This window comes from Notamacropus eugenii, chromosome 7 (genome assembly GCF_028372415.1).
Source record: "Notamacropus eugenii isolate mMacEug1 chromosome 7, mMacEug1.pri_v2, whole genome shotgun sequence".
In the NCBI taxonomy this organism is placed as follows: Eukaryota; Metazoa; Chordata; class Mammalia; order Diprotodontia; family Macropodidae; genus Notamacropus; species Notamacropus eugenii.
Genome location: NC_092878.1, coordinates 97898763 through 97916982, shown reverse-complemented (window position 1 = coordinate 97916982; position 18220 = coordinate 97898763). Strand labels below are relative to the sequence as shown.

At 35.4% G+C, this 18220-nt stretch overlaps 1 protein-coding gene across 4 annotated transcripts in view; it reads right to left on the bottom strand.

Moving 5' to 3' along the window:
- Positions 1-18220, bottom strand: part of TENM3 (teneurin transmembrane protein 3) — a 3393579-nt gene that overhangs the window by 3227015 nt on the left and 148344 nt on the right. For all 4 annotated transcript variants that reach the window (XM_072622672.1, XM_072622671.1, XM_072622669.1 and 1 more), the window contains one exon: positions 5340-5466. The gene's annotated coding sequence lies outside the window, so the exon portion shown is untranslated. The remainder of the gene's footprint in view (positions 1-5339; positions 5467-18220) is intronic.

Here is an 18220-nt window from a genome sequence, read left to right as displayed (position 1 = left end):
AATAGAGAAAAATCATGAAGTACACAAAGTGGAAATACATGAACCCTGTTAAGTTTCAAGTGTGTAAAATAATTATAACAATTGCACCTAACAGTCATAGGACCCATGATTTCCAGGTCTAAATCTAGTCCTTTTCCAGCACACCACACTACTGTCCAAACCTGTTTCACTGTCTAGGATGAAGACACAGATGACATGTGATCAAAATAGCGGATAATATAAAGTGTGAGCACATGTTGTTTGATGGAGTCAATTTTCAAAGACATCTCATATTGACTAAAGTCTTAAGTAAAATCTAATGAGATGAAATTGAATAGGGATAAGCAATAAGGATGTGTTATTTGAAATGAGATAATATATAAAGAACTTTGTAAGCTTTAAATCATTGTATAAATAGTTATCATTTTTTAATCAATTTTGCAAATACAGAATAGAATAGACATTCACAGATGGCAACTCATGAGAAAAGCTTTAAGGTTTTAGTAGTCCTATAAGTTTTGGTCTTATTACGAGTTAACAGCATGACATGTCAGCTAATAAAAAATAGTGATTTGCTACATTGTATTCAGATGCTAAGATCATAGATCTAGAAATGGAAGAGACATTATCGATCACCAAGCCCAGTGGTGTCAGACTCAGAAGGAAATGGATTCCTGTGGGCCATATATTGACTTAGAAAACCACAAATTAACATTATTTGTACAGTATTGTATTTATATTAATTTTGTTAAACATTTCCCAATTACAATGTAATCTGGTTTTGGTTGCACTCAGGAGTTTTGCAGATCCTTGGATGCTGTGAATCTGATACCTCTGATTAGTCCATCGCCATGAGTTATGTTCTGGAGTCTGTTCAAACTGGCACAGAGAGTTGCTTTTAAAATGTTCAGTGTGACCATTTTCACCTTGGAAATCAGTAAACACAATGGGCAAATCAGGCCTTGATTTATTTTTTTGTTGCTGTTGATTGCCTAGATTTCAAAAAGTAATGGTTAAAAAAAAGTTAATTCAGATTAAACTTAGGGGTATGTCATGGGAATATTTTTTTTTTCAGGTAGATGGTCCCTGGCAACCACTCTTTTAACAGATGAGGAAATTGAAAGGGGTAGTATCCAGAATGAAGAAAATAATAGTTCAGCTTTTTTTTCTCCTTTCTGTCCTTGTCAAATCATGTCTGTGGAATTGTGTTCCAATGCGGGCGTTAGGAAGAACATTGACAAGTTAAAGTGCATAAGAAATCAGGCAAGATAAGGTGATCTCAAGGGAAGGATGGGAGAGGGGTTGTTCAGCCTGGGCTGAGGTGAGATTCTCCTGACTCAATTTCCCCACTGACACCTGGCAGACTTTAAGCCTGACTGAATGCAAGTGGATAATCTAATCCTGTCTGGAACTGACATGAAGTTGGGGAGATATTGTATAACTGCAATGTCCCTACTTTTGGTGGCAATTTCCTATAGTCAAAAGATTTGTAAGCTTGATACCAGATCTATTCAATTATAGATTATGGGTAGGGGAACATCCGAGGTTGTCTAAAATTAAGCTTTTAGGTATAGGACTTTAGACCAACAACAATAAGTTAGGGTCCTTTAATTCTTAGTAATACTGTCGAGACAAATAGGTCAAGAGCTTGTGAAGTTAGCAACATTAATATTATTTGTGTCTCAGTTGGTAAATGTTCAAAAAAAATTCTTTTGTGGTCCATATTGTAAATGCTTTAAAAAGAAGTATCACCTGACCAAAAGTTTGAATTGCCTTATATGTTATAAACTATGTTAAAAAAAATAAAAGGAAAGAAATTAGGCAAGACAGTGAGAAAACTTGAATCCAGGCTCTATGATGATACCTTAGATCAGTAAGGATGTTTGTGGAGAAAAGATTTGGGGACTGGCACTGTAACTATCTTCATGTATCTGATACTTGTCATATTGAAGGGATTGGATTTGTTTAGTTTTATTTCAGTGGACAGAACTAGGAGTAATGTATGGAACATAAAATGTGGCGGATATAGGCTCAATTTAAGGAACATCCTCCTAACAATTAGTGCTAATCAAAAGTGAAAAGGGCCACCTAAAGAACTGGTGAATTTCTCAATCACTGGAAACTTTCAAGAGAGCTGGGAGATCTAATGTTACGGAAAAGGGATTTTGATCAGTTATAGATCAGACTAGATAAGATATGACATTTATTCTAACTTGGAAACTCAGATGCATCCAGATCCTTTCTCTAAGAGTTCTAGCCAAGTGGTGATGGTGAGTTAAGAAAAGGAAACTAAATAGTTTCACTCCCTCTCGATCCTGAGTTTTCCAGCTGGTGATTCTATTTCTATCTCTTTATTTCTCAGGTTCTTAGCTATTCCTCCACTGATAATACTTAATATTTCCTGGAGAGAAATCGTTAAAATGAAATTAGCATTGACTTTGAAATTGTTCTACAAGACCTGAAAGAATTGAAGAATAATTTTAACAGCTACAGCAGCAGCTGTCTGGACATATGCTGGTATGGGACAGCATATCCAAGAGCATGACATTAGAAACAATCAAACTTTAAAACGGTGAAGGTAAAAATTCCCCAAAAGGAATGACTCCATCACTTTTATATTGACTATCAGGTCACCTAATTTCAGAATCCTCCCCCCACTAAAAAAAATAAAACCAAACCAAAACACACACATACACACAGAGAGAAACATAAACTGCAAAACTGGGTGATCTCTGATTTTACCCTTGTGTATTTTAACCAATCATGTAAGTAGATACATTTTCTGATATTAAAATAACAATGCAGCTCCTGGTTCTGTAAACAGATTCCCTTCCCCAGACACACTGTCTATAAAATACCCTGAAAAAATATCAAGTACTGCTTTGAGCTCAAAACAACAAATGCAGCATGACAGAGTATCCTCTAAAAGCCAGCTGTATATACATGAACTGCTCCATTCCCAATTTCATTTTGTTTTTAGTTTGTGAAGTATTCTGTAGAAGATTTTTTTCTTCTTTAGAAAAGTCGTAAGAAATGGTTTCCAAATGCAAAGACAAATAGTGTGAATAGAAATCTGAGTAAAGCTACAAAATCTGCAAATTTTGAACAGCTGCACCTCTGAAATACAAACAATTCTCTTTTTCACTGTGATATTTATTTTGATCTGATTCCTGGGAATCTTGTTGAATACTATGACCACTAGAGGGCTTCCACATTTTGCTTTAAGAATGAAACATTATTCTTACATTGGATTACCTCTCTGTGCTAATGAACAGTAGTAACACCATGCTTTGATGATAGTGATTAATGTCCCAGCTCCCTACATTTACAGATGGAATATAATGGAACAAAATAAAGAGGTGACATGAAAGGACAATATTATGGATTCCCAGAATAACTCGAAGACTCTGTTCCTTTACTCATTAGGCCTTATTCTACTACGCTGAAAATCATTTCTGTGAATTTGTTACTTATCCATATGGTCTTGCAGAATGGCCTGGATCATTTTTAGGAGAAGTTGAATTAGATCAAAGTATGTTTCCCATTCCATACAAAAAATTGCTTTGTTACACACACTCATCAACATTTGTTTCATTTGGGGAAAAAGACTTAAAATCATTACTGTAATAGAAAAGAGATTTTAGCAGCACTGCAACTTGTCGATGCTCATTATGTAATATAAGAAATTATATTAGTGCGATGAGATATATTGAGTCTCACTTTTAAAAAATGTTTTTTATAATAAGGGGAAATCCCCACCTTTTTTTTTTTCATTTAGTTTGATTTTGTGACTCAAGTGCTAATGTGACTTTCAGTCATTTCCACGATTAAAATCTGCAGGGAATATTCAATTGGTCATCTAACAATTAAAGGAAAAAATACTTAAAATAAGACAATCACTGTAAATTTCCACTGACCACTTTAAAGTCAAAATCAGATCCTTTCCTACTAAATTACTGACAAACATATGGCAATATTTTTTTAAAGATAGCGAAATATTATCATTTCAAGAATCAATCAAACAACACATAATTTTTTTTTAAATGTAGTTTGAATTGCTTTCTCTGCACATTGAGATTTCTAAACTATCATCAGTTATATTTTCAGAACATTTTGCTTCATTTCATATATTACGTTGGGAGTATTCCACCAGATGAAGAGGAGGGAATATATTTTATCACCTACAAAGCTTTTCAGCTAATAAAAAAAAAGTTGAAAACAAAGGGATACATTTGACCCATTCTATGTAGATGTCCACACCTAAATAGATCTTGAATTCTTTTGAAGTCTTTTGGTTTCAAATTTCAGACTCTCTGATAGTCCTTTTGTCTGGAAGGCTGAAGGTTCCAGATACTATCTCCTAGGTTACAAAATCTTTGGTTGGATCAGAATGAATTGAAAAAATAAAATAAAATAGCCTCTGAAGGAAATTCAAACTGTGTCCTCCTTATGACAACAAAACACTTACAACCAAAGGGAAAGTAAAATTATAGGAGATGTATTAGATAGAACCCATTTTGCAATAGCAACAAAACACTTTTATTAGAAATTCATCAATCAAAAAATTGCTATGGAGAAGACATGACATTTCCAACCACAAGTCACCACTTGAAATAGAATTTGTCCCCATTATGGTAGTATTGTATAGGTAGACGTGAATGATTCGGTTCTTCATGCTTTTTCAGAGTATAAAGTACTCTTAAGTTTCTCAAGCAGCTTCAATCTGAGCAAACTCCTCATTCTAACTTATTATTGATTTTAAAACACCAGAGAGGAAATTAAATTCATGGTTTTGGCACACAGGAGGTTCTCATTCACTTACAGTTTTGATCACAATGGATGGAATACTTTGATAAAGTATAAAATATCAGATATTGGAATTTGCATGGTATTCAAATTATTTTCAATTTCACATTAGAAAGTTGTCATGCATCTCAGCAAAAATAATGCATTTTGTCAGTAATGATTGTGAAACAATGCTATTCACCCCAAATTATCCTAAACATTTTCTTTATACCTAATCTTTTTCATTTGTCAGAAAACTTAAAATGGTGTCCCAAAAGTCCCAGTGCAATTTTAAGCTTTAATAGCTTAAGGAAAGCTAATCAGTTTTAATGATTAAAATTAAACTAGGATTTGGGGGACACCCTTTACAGCAGGAAAAATCCATTAGCACATACATAACTTCTTTGAGTATCTTTTCTCCCTGCAATCTATGTCTCAGAAATCTTCAAGTGTCTCCAGTCTCCCACCATTTCTGTTGCTGTTATTTTCAAGTATCACAAAAGTGGACTCTGTCTTAAATCATCAAGTATCAGAGTAATATAAAAATTATTTCTTATTTCACTTAAAGTACTTACAGTGAGCTGCTTCTCCAAGGTGCCTTAGTGCTTTAGCAGGAGCATTCCACACGTCCGAAGATAATTCAGAGAATAATCGTTCAATTATTCCTTCCTCTCTCCCGATCTGCTCTCACTGCATACAGCTCTACAAATAATAATAATAAAAAAATCTCATTTCAACATAGAACAAAATAAAGTCATCCCATAACTTCTTGCGTAATATATCTCTTATTGTAACTGGTATAGTCCCATTTACACTGCTCTACTCTGAAAGAAAAACAGTGATCACTGAAGAAACCAGCAGATTTTCTCAGACAAAATTAGTTTAACCCTGATACATATGCCATGAGGTAGTATAGAAATAGATTTCATTGAATGTCATTCAAATATTTGTCTGAAATTATCAGACTAAGTAAAATTATGTTTAATGAATAAACTGTGTATTTAATGTAATATAATGTAATTAATCAAACAATAAATATTTATTAGATTAATTAAATGTGTCAGGGAATGGATGTTAGGGTTGGGAATATTCAAAGGGTCAAAAGACAGTCCCTGGCCTCAAGAAGCTTATAATCCAATAGGGAAGACAATACACAATATACTATCTATCTATCTATCTATCTATCTATCTATCTATCTATCTATCTATTTGTATATACACACATACACGCATAGCTAGATAGGTAATTATACATATGTATACAAAGTAAGTTATGTAAAGGACAAATTGAAAATAATAAACAGAGAGAAAGTACCAGAATAAAGAAGAGATGGGGAAAGTTTCTCATAAAAGAATTTTAGTTGGACCTTCTAGGAAACCAAAGAGGTCAATAGGTAGAATATAGGAGGGATAGAATTCCAGGAATGTATAACAGCTAGAAAAATGTCAAAGACTGAAAGAGGACCTATCTTGTTGGTGGCACAACCAAGAGGCCAATGCCACTGGACTGAAGAATACACATGGGGGAGTAAGGTACAAGAAGACTGAAAAGATGGGAGAGGATTAGGATTTGAAGTACTTTCAGTGCCAAGCTATATTTGATCCTGGAGGCAAGAGAAAATCCTGGGGTTAATTAAGTAGGGTGGTAACATGATTGGAGTGGGGAGGAGACTAGAGGCAGGCAGAATGTCCTGCAAGGTATTTCAACTGTACCAGCATGAGGTGATGTGGATCTGCTCCAAAATGGTAGCAGTGTCAGAAGAGAAGAAAAGGCTTATTTGAGAGATGTTCAAAATATGAAGAAAGGTCTTGGCAACAAATTAGATAAGGGGGTGCATGATAGTGAGGGATTAAGGATGATTCTTTGGAATGCACATTTTCAATCCTTGTACTTCTTAGCACCAGCAGCCTAAAATAGGTCAAGAAAAACTTTGAATATAGGTATATTATTTATCATCTCTAACTATACCTATATCTCAACCTTTATGGGTATCTACATATATCTATACCTATCCGTATATATAGATATATGTTTATGTCTATCTATATCCATACCTATACCTATATTCACATCTAAACCTACATCTATGCCTCTAACTTAAGCCTGTTCTTATAACTATACATATATCTATGTCCAGGAATAAATATAAATGTGTATACACACAGGCTCTTCCAGGAGCCTTAGAACATTTTCAAACTATTGAATCTGAATTATAGAAATCAACATATAGATAGAAATATATAAGCATTTTATTACATATAATACATACATATGTGAACATATTTTCACATAGGTACATATATGTGTGTATATCTGTGTATGGGTAGCTAGGTGGCACAATAGAGTGCCAGACCTGGAGTCAGGAAGAATCTTCTGCCTAAGGTCAAATATGCCCACATAAAATTATTAGCTATGTGACCTTGGGCAAGTCATTTAACCCTGCATGCCTCAGTTTCTTCATCTGTAAAATGAGCTGAAAAATTGGTAAATCCCTCAAATATCTTTGCCAAGAAAACCTGAAAAAGGGTCACAAAGTCACACATGACTGAAAAATGACTAAGCAACATATATGCGTATAAACATGTATGCACAAATGTGTTTATGTAGAATATGTACATTGGAGGTAATGTAATTATTTTATAATATGTAAGTATGTATGTATATATATTTTATATGTATTCAAAAGTGCAGTGAGGAAGGATAGCTATTTCTTGATTATTTCTGCTGTAAGAACATTTGGGAAGCTTTCCTGTCTTCACTTATCAATACATGGAAGAATGTGAAAGCTTAAAGCTTAGGTAAAGAGAGTTTTCATCATAAACAGGGATATGCTGTATTTTAAACAAGTTAAAAAATTGAATGCATTTGAATATTTGAGAGAAAGCTGATATATAAACAAACCATTACGTACGCACATGTGTCCATCATACATATATGCATATTTAATGATTTGTTTTCACAACTTTTGCATAAGAGCAAGTTGTTCTGCAAACTGGCCATTGTACATGTGTATACGTGTGTGAAGTTATATAATTATTTTGTATATAATGAAAGAATTGGCCCAGGGTACTATCTAATATTGAAAAGTAAGGAACAATCTGCATTGAAATTATTGGTCCAGTTTCACAATCTATAACATAGCTATCTTTGACAACTAGGCTGTTTTTTTGGGAGGGGCAAGCAATTATTAGCTTTTCTTATCATACTGAAGCAAAAAACAAGTCTGTTGGGAGAGTAGAAGGAATTACTAGAGATGTAACACAGTGTGGTTTTTCTTTGGTTGGAATCAGAGTGCACGAAATTTTTAATTGGGAGTATATCTAAAGTGATAGATGGGGAAAGAGCCAAGATAGTGGGTTAAAGGCATCAAATCAACTGAAATCTTTCAACACCGCCCTCCAAACAACTTTAAAATCACAACTCAAATCAAAGTTTGAAGCAGCAGAGAAAAAAAAAGTCAGGGTGAGACATTTTAGGGGGTTGGTCAGAGAAATCTGACAGTCGGATGGATGACTATTCAGAATATACAACATACCAGGCAACAGCAGGCGCAGAAAGTTCAGGATCTCTTGGCCAGGAGATGGCAAGAGGTTCAAATTGATCAGAAATAGATTACTAATACCAAGTGCAGTTGGCACTGATTAGAAACTCTATTGTCCATAAGCAGTTCTGGGTTGTAGTTCCAGAGTGGAGAGAAGCGCTTGTGGTTGGGCACAATAGAGCAGGGACCCAGTTGTTAATTCAATTGCAAGAGAGTAGGGAAGCTGGTCACAATTTCAGGAACAAAAGGAGCCCTATTGCTTAAAGTTACATGGGAACAGAGTCAACAGAGTACAGACCAGAAGAGCAGCAACTACATCTCTCCCCAGCTCAAACTACCTTAATACCTTGAAAATCTTGAAGATGCTCAGAAGTAGCTTGGAAAACAGTATCACAAAAGGGTCTTCCATGGAGGACAGTGTTTCTCCACTCTTGGTGAGGAGAGCCCAGATTTAAACGAAAGTTAAAAGTCAAGAATTAAGCTGGAAAAATGAGCACATGACAACAATAAAAAAGAATAAGATTATAAAAACTACTATGGAGGCAGGGATGACGACAGTCTTTTAGGAAGACAATAAAATATGTTCATCTGCAAGCAAAACCACAAAGAAAAATAGGAACTGGACACAAGAATTCCTGGAAGAGTTAAAGAAGAAATAAGTATGAGAGGAAACATTGGAAAAAGAAATGAATGATGCAAAAACATTATGAAAAGAGAATTAACAACTTGGTTACAGAGGTATAAAAAAGGATAATGAAGAAAATAACATCTGAAAAAAGCAGAATTGACCAATAGTAAAAGAGGCAGAAAATTCACTGAAGAAAACAATTCTTTAAAAGCATAATTAGCCAAGTGGGAAAAGAGTTACAAAAACTCACTGAACAAAACAATGCATTAAATGTAGAACCGAGCAAGTGGAAGCTAATGATTCTGTGAGACATCAAGAAACAATAAAACATAATGAAAAGAATGAATATGAGAAAATGTGAAATATTTTATCAGTTAATAAAAGAGACTTGGAAAATAGAGCAACAAATTATAACTTTAAAATTATTGAACTACCCAAGAAAACTATGATAAAAAATATTGCTTAGATATTATATTTCAAGAAATTACCAAGAAAAGTTGCACTGATAGCTTAGATCAAGTACAGGCAACCTGTGGCCTCAAGACCCTTAAGTGTGGCCCTTTGACTAAATCAAAACTGCACAGAACAATTTCACTTAATAAAAGGATTTGTTCCGTAAAACTTGTAATCAGTCGAAAGGCCTCACCCAAGGACCTAGAAAGCTACATGTGACCTTGAAGTCACATGTTCCTAATGCCTATCTTAGATCTAGTGGATAAAATAAAAACTGAAAGACTGCATTGATCCCCCCTAGAAAAGATCCCAAAATGAAAACTCCCGGAAATATTAAAGTTAAATCCTAGAGTTCTCAGGTCAATGAGAAAATACTGACAGAAGCAAGAAAGAAACTATCTCAATATTATGGAGCCAAAGTCAAGTTCACACAAGATTTAGTAACTTCCATGTTAAAGGAGTGGAGGGTTTGGAATATGATATTCCAGAAGTCAAAAAAGCTAGGATTATAACCAAGAAACACCTACTTAGTTCAACGGAGTATAATTTCCTTCAAAGGAAAAAAATGAAAATTTGATGAAATAGAGGACTTTCAAAAATTCATGATGAAAAGACCAAAGCTAAGTAACAAATTGACATTCAAACAGGAGTCTCAAAACAAATATAAAAAGGTAAACATGAAAAAAAAATCATATAGGTCTCAATAAGATTAAACTGTTTAGTTGTCTATATAGGAATATGATACATAAAACTTTATCATTATTCAAGCCATAAAAAAGAGTTTACATAGACAGAGGAAATGAGTGTGACTCAATTATGTTGGAATGAAATCTAAAAAAAAAAGGGAGGGGGGAGTGAGAAAGGGAGATGCATTAGGAGAAGGGGTACGGAGGGATAAAAGGGGGAATTTTTTTTTTCTCATAGAAACAAGGTCTGCAAGGAATAGATTTTACAGTAGAAGGTCAGTGCTTGAAATTCACCTTCATTGGAATTGCTCTGAAGACAGAAGAATATGTAGACACACAAAATTATGCATAGAAATCCATGTTACCAAACAGGGAAATAAGAGAGAAAAGGAATAAAAGAAAAGGGAGGGATGATAAAAGGGAAGGTGGATTAAGGGAGGCAGTGGTTAGAAGCAAAATAGATATCTGAGCAGTGGCAGGGTAAAAGAGAGAGAGAAGAAGAAATAGAAGAAATTGGGCAGAGGGAAATACAGAGTAATCGTAAGTGTGAATGTAAATAGGATGAGCTCACTGATAAAGCGGATAGCAAAATCAAGCAGAAACCAGAATATAATAATACTTTGTTTATAAGAGACACGCTTGAACCAGAAAGACAAAGACAGAATTAAGTTAAAGGGTCAAATTCCTTTGGCCAGAGCACCCTCAGAGCAGCAGAATCCACAAAAAGACTGAGTGAAAAAATATTCCAGCCCAAGACTATTTAGAAGGTTGGAAGGAAAGGTCTGCTGCACCAGGGTTAGAGAGGAGTACAGTCCAGTGCATATTGTGCCAGCATAGACCTTGCCCCAGAAAACCAGGAGCAGGTATTAGGGCAAATGAATCAGTGGCAGCAGTAGCAGTTTCCATATCTCTCAGCTCACAGGTAGAAAGGGGATCAGACAACCAGTCAGAAGGAGATTTAAACAGGTCTGTTTACTGGCAATAGGGTCAGGACTCTATACTTGAATCTGAGACACAATCCTAGGTCTAAGTCACAGAATAAGGAGGAACACTAGCACAGCAGACTTGCAGCAACATGGGAGTACGGAACCTGGTCACATTCCCAGGGTTGAAAAGAGTGCTTGTGATTACTCACAAACAAGTGCACAGCAAAAGAGAGTAATAAAGACACCTCTGCCTAGATTATATTACCTTGGAAGAGCCAAAAACTTACAAGTCCTCAGAATTACATCTGAAAACAACTGCACAAAAAACAGATAAACAAAACAAAACAAAACAAAAACAAAACCTGAAGCTTGGGACAGTACTCTGTCCACTTGGGAAGCAGAGCTCCACTTTAGTATAGAATTGAAAGTCAAGAAATAGACTGGAAAAAGAGCAAAAAACATTAAAAAAAATTATGACCATAGAAAGTTACTATGGTGACAAGGAAGATCAAAACACACCCCCAGAAAAAGATAACAAAGTCAAAATTCCTGCATCTAAAGCCTTAAAGGAAAATATGAAAATATGAATTGGTATCAGGCTATGGAAGAGCTGAAAGAAGATTTTGAAAATCAAGTAATAGAGTTAGAGAACAAATTGGGAAGAGAAATGAGAGTGCTACAAGTAAATCATGAAAAAGGAATGAAAAGGTTGGAAAAGAAGGCACAAAAAATACCGAATAAAATAACACTGTAAAAAACACAATAGGCCAAATAGTGAAAGGGGCACAAAAATCCAAGGATGAGAAGAATGCCTTGAAAAGCAGAACTGGCCAAATGGAGGAAAAAAGACACACACAAATTCACCAAAGAGAAAAATTCTTTAAAATCTAGAATTGGCAAAATGGAAAGGGAGGTACAAAAAAGGTCCTTAACAGTTAAAATCAGACAAGTGGAAGATAATGACTTTATGAGATATCTAGAAACAATTGAACAAAATCAAAGAATGAAAAAAATAGAAGCTAAGGTGATGGGGTACAAGCCCAAGCAGAGACCTTTGTCCCTTGGACCAGGAGGATTTTGGTCCCATATGTCTGAAGGGCTCCAGAAAGTCTGACCTTGGGGGACTCCTTGGATACCTCTTATTTGACTTAGCATTCTCTTGAGGTCCATGTTTCCCAGCCCTGATTGTCTGAACTACCAGCCACTCCCATCAGGATCCTCCCTGGAGTTGATCTAGGTTCCAGACTGACCTCCCCTATCAATACCATCCCTGGGGCCCCAGACTACTTGGCAACATCTAGATTCTTCCCTCAGTCTTTTTCTGTATTTAAGCTCTATCTTGCCTCCATGAAGGCACTCAGATTCAATCCAGTTCAAACTGTTTAGCTGAGATTCTATCTAGCCCACTTATTAATACAAGCATTAATACAAGCTTAGGCTCCTTAAGAGTCAACCCAATATGGTGAATCTTTAATAAACTTTGTTTTTCTTTGGCTTTAAGAAGGCTTGTGTCAAATTCATTCAGGGTAGAACCCTGCGTGTTGGTATTTTGGGGTGCCCAGCACCAGGAACCTCAACAAAAGGATAAGAAAATATTCAGAAAGGTTTAGTCTGCAGTGTTGAAAGTTGCAGAGAAGTAAAAAAGGATGATTCCATGATGACTTTAGAAAGAGTATTTTTAGCAAAGTGACAAATTACAAGCGACTAAGCAACTAAATATAGCTATCTATAGACTGTCAACGCTCTCTAAAAGTTTTCAGCTAAGGAACGGAGGTTAGCTTGAAAGACAGTACAGTGAAGGTAACTGGGGAATTTTGTTAATGTTAATGACTTTTTTTGTGGTCGTTTTGTTTTAAGTTCTGGGGAATGAGAATGTTTTTATGGACAAGTAAGGAGAGAGAGCAAGAGAGGGTGAGAAAGGGAGGGAGGGAGACACAAACACACACAGACATACATACACACACATAGAGATGCAGAGAGAGACACTGAAAGACACAAACACACAAAGACACAGAGCAGAGACAGAGATAGAGAAACAGAACAAAGAGAAGAGACAAAAGGAGAGACAGAGGAAGAGAGAAAGAGAGAGGGAGAGAGACAGAGACAAAGCTTTTTAACTAAAGTGGAGGGAGAGTTAGTATGCAACTTTTTGTTTGCAGAGGATTATGCACTCAATGCAGTCTCTGAGGCAATAGAATATGGATTAATTCTCTGCCATTTGTGCTAATTTTGGTCTGACAATTAACGCAAAGAAAATACAGCTAGCCAGCACCATACCACGCATATGTGAAACAATTGGTTATAGCAAATGGAGAAATTCTGAATACTGTGGACAAGTTCAATTACCTTGTAAGTATATTTTCTAGGAATGTACACACAGATGATGAGGTTGCTAGCTCAATGTTTGGGAGGCTCTGAAGAAAAGTATGGGAAAAAAGTATTAGGCTACCTCCAAACTGAAGGTCTACAGAGACATTGTCCTGATTTTATTGTTGTATGCCTGTGAAACCTGGAACAGCACAATTCCAGGAAACTGAATTGCTTCCATTTGGATTGTCTTAGAAAGAATCTGAAGATCACCTGGTAAAATAAGGTACTAGATACTGTGAGGTCCTTTCTTGAGCTAAACTGCTTAAGCATTCAACAAAGAGTACCACTGCAGTAGGTTGGCCATGTTGTTCACATGCTAAATGCATGTTTACCCAAAAGACTATTTCACTGAGAACCCACACAAAGGGAAGTTTCACACAGAGGTCAAAAGAAGTAATACAAGAACACTCTCTGAAGAATTATGGTATCAATTTTGAGGCATGAGAGACCATCCAGCATGACATGCCTACATCAAAGAAAACAACGTGTTCTGTGAGCAAAGTGGAATTGCAGTAGCTCAAAATATGAGGGGAACAAATTTAGAAACATTTCCATCCCAAATGTTCCATGAGCTATTTGTGCCCAACCTGTGGCAGAGCCTTCAATTCTCACACTGACACACTGTACCCTTGACACAACATAGAGACTTCATCGTGGTCCGCCTAACATTAAGAAAGACAGCAACCAGCCAGCACTTTAACATTTGCATAGGACTTTGCACACATTACTTATTTGATCTTCATAAGAATAACCATGAGATAAGTATTATTATCCCTTTTTTTATACATGGAGAAACAGCTTCAGAGAGGTTAAGTGCTATTTGCACAGTCATATAATGAATAAGTATAAAAGTATGAGATAGGTATTACTATCTAGCTTTTTACACATAGAGAAACAGTTTCAAAGAGGTTAAGTGTTAGTTGCACGTAGTCTTATAACTAATAAGTAACAAAGTACAATTCAAAGTCCATAATCTAGTCCAATTAGTTAAGCTCCTTGAGGGCAGAAATTGTCTTTTTTTTAATTTGTGTCCACAGCCTTTAGTAGTGTCTAGCTCATAGTAGGTGCTTAAATATTTACTGAATTGAATTGAATTGAACCCAGGTTTTCCTCAGATCTCAGACATTCTCTCCACTCTGCCTCCATGACTCTATAGCCATCTGACCTACTCATCATTTTTTCTGATATTGATTATCACGTGATTATTGAAACAGGTATGGTATTCTCCATGTTAGAAGCATGGGCAGTATCAGTACTTCAGGAACCTATGTGCCTGGAAAACCAGCTTCATTCATATGAGATGATCATATTTCTATGCAACCTGCCCAGTCAGGTTTCTATCTCAGGAACAATCATTCCAGTATTTCCCTATGTATCAGAACTCTTACCTAAAGAGTTGGCATTCTGTCCTTCTCTGACAGCATGATTAGAACTGAAGAGTTAGACTCAGTCAGTGCATTTAGGGAGAACTTTATGGCTTCCACCTTTCAAAAAATAACAGCTTTAAGGGCATATGTTATCTTAACTACATAGAAGAAGGAAAGAGACGAATGCTCTACCAGTAACTAAAGACATTTTTGAATATTTATTTCCCAATGCAGGTACAGAGACAGCCTCTCACCCAGTCCTTGATATGGTTCAAATCGGTCACACACATAGAACATTTGTGCATTAAGTATTTGTAAGTCAGAGAATGTCTGCTCATACCCTATAAACACAAACTTCTTACTGAGTGATAATATCTCTCAAAATCATTTTCAAATTAAAAAGTTAAAAAAATGGAATATTTACTATCTTCATTGACAACATTATCACATGCCAAGCTGTGATCTTAAAAAGAAATAGTTCAAAGGCAGAGATTATAGGTATGATTAAATGATAGATGAACTATTCAAGCAAGAGTAAGAAATAATGCCCAGACATTTGAATAAGCTCTCTTATGATATATGAAGTGTTAAAGAAATGCTTGAATTTTTTAAAGACCATATGATCATTATCATATACAAGAGAAGAAGCAGAAAATGCTGGAGAAATTCATTCCACTTCATTAAGAGAAAAGTACTGATGAAATTTGGCAGGAGGAGGTACTCTGCAATGATGTTGCTGAAGTAATATATGAAAATGTGGCCTTTATATGACAACATGCTAAATGGATATAATTTTCAAGTGCCAGAAATATAAAAGTCCATGGTTAAGAGAACTGATATCTTGACTTATATTGTAGTTTTAATAACACACTCAACAAACACTCATTAAACATCCATTGTATGCAGGGAACCCTACAGAGGGAAGACGTGAAATTTAAAAAACAAAAACAAAAAACAAATAAGTAGGGACATAAACAATTCCAGAAGTGAAATGAGTCACAAAGATAGCTATAGTGAATGATACTGTACAAATGCAGGAAATTTACAAAACAAAATGCTACATGAGAATCAAGGTAAGGCACTTATTCCTTGAAAACATCATCTATATTCAATCTATTTCTCTCTTTTCTAAATCTTCTAAGGTCTGGCTTTTGACACTTTCACTCAATTGAAAGAGTTCTCTTCAATTATTTCCTAACTACTAAATTTAATGATATAATCTTAATCCCTATCTATTTTGAATTTTCTGTAGCGTTTGCCATTACTGACTTTTGTCCTCTTGGATATTCTCTCTTTTATCCAGTTATTGTGACACTCCTTTCTCCTAGTTCTAAACTCTCTGAAAGCTCCTTTCTTTCAAAATCAGTCACCCTCTATGTCATATCTACTAACTCTCCTGGACAACTTCTCTTTGTCGCTATATTCTAAGTTGGTGACGTTATCATCTTCCATGGATTCAAATATCATATCTATGCAGATCATATTGAAATCTATATATGCAGCCCTAATAATTCTCCTGAGTTTGTCTTGCATCAAATACTATTAGGCCCTTTGAATTATATGTACTGTGGGCATCTTCAACACACTAGGTTCCAAGCAGAAGTCATCATCTTTCCCCCAAAACCTTCCCCTGTCACAAACTTTACTACTGCTCTCTAAGGGACAGTGTTCTTCTAATTACCTAGGGTCACAGTCTCAATGTCACTATTGATACCTCACATAGAAAGTCCATAAGCTTTTATTAATTCCCTATTACGTTCCAGTCACTCTGTTAAGTGCTGAGGATCCAAAAAAGAAGAAAAAAATCACTGACTTCAAAGGGTTCATAATCTAGTCCACTGAGCAGCAAAAACTATTGTTTCTTTCTTCACACTCCACTTAGATATCCCTTTCATTCTGTTCACACAGGCCCCATCCCTCAGGTCCTCATTACTTCCCACCTGGACAATGGCACTACCTGGTCTCCCCCAGTACAACCAAACTTTCTTTTTCTATTTAATAACTTCCACTGGCTCCATATTACATGTATAACAAAATATAAATTCATGTTTGATATTTAAATCTTTAAACAACCTGTTCCTACCATTCCAGTATTCTTACCCATGACTCTTCAATCATTATAAAAGCCCATCCTACTGGTCTTACTCCTTCACACATATAATACTCAGCCTCCTATCTCCAGCCCTTTGTAATGGCCACCACTACCACCCCACCCTATAGCTAGAGTGTATTTTGCCCAAACCTCTGTCTTTTAGAATCCCAGGTTTCCATCAACACTCAGTTCAAGCGCAGCTTTCCTGATTGTTTCTTTCTTTCTTTCTTTCTTTCTCTTTTTCTTTCTTTTTTTTCTGATAATGCCAGTGGCAAATGCTTTCTATCAAAACTAGCTTGTATTAATTTTGTATAGCATATATATATATTTAAATGTACTTATTATCTCCCTCCCATTAAAATATAAGATTCTTGAATAAAAAAGTCATTTTCCATTTTTTCTTTTGTTTTTGGATTCCCAGCATGTAACATGCTTAGCTCAGAGTTTGTAATATAGAGGCATTTAAGAAGAGGCAGTATTTCAGTCATGCTTTAAAAGATAAGGAATTCAGTAAGCAAAGGAAGTGAAGAAGGAGACCATTCCATGTAACCAGAACAGTCTGAGCAAAGTCAGAAATTTAGCAGCAAACAGAGTAGATTTGGGGGACAGTTTACTTTTGCTAGTATAGTAATTCAAAGGGAATACTATGAGATATGGCTGGAAAAGTAGGGCTTTCAATGCCAGGAAAAGGAATTTAAACTTTACTAAGTGGTAGCACTGGGAACTGGAGAGTGTCTGAGTGTGATCGTTTTTGCAAAGGAAGAGACAGGACTTAGTGACTGATTATGTATGAAAATGAGGGAGATGTAAGAACCAGAGATAACTCCAAGGTTGCAAACAAAGAAGGCAGGTTATTACTACAAAATGACAGAATGAATGAGGATAAAGTCAACATTGTCAAAAGCTTCTGAATAAAGAATTTTAGAAATGATTAGGAGAAATAAAATAAGCTCACTTTTGGAAATGTTGCTTATGAACTGTGGTGAGACACACAGGCAGGGAGTTACAAATGTACACCTGGAATTTGGAAGACTGATAATGGATAAAGATGGATGTTTTAAAGTCCTATGCATGGAAGTAGTATTTCAAGTCTAATAAGGCAAAAGTGTGAAAAGAGAAGAAGAGGAAAAGATTAGAGAAGACAGACGAAAAACTAGTAAAGAAGACAAAACAGGAGGGATAAAAGAAATAGGAAAACTTAAAGAGTGTGGTCAATGTGATTGAGACCAAAGTATAACTAATGACATTTGAAGAATCCTACAAATATAAGGGACCTAGCTCTACTGGAGGTCTTTTTTTCCAGAAATATTTTATTTCCTAGTTAAGATGAACATGTCAAAAAAATTACAAAATTTTAGTAATTTACACAGTAACTCAGAATTTATTATTACA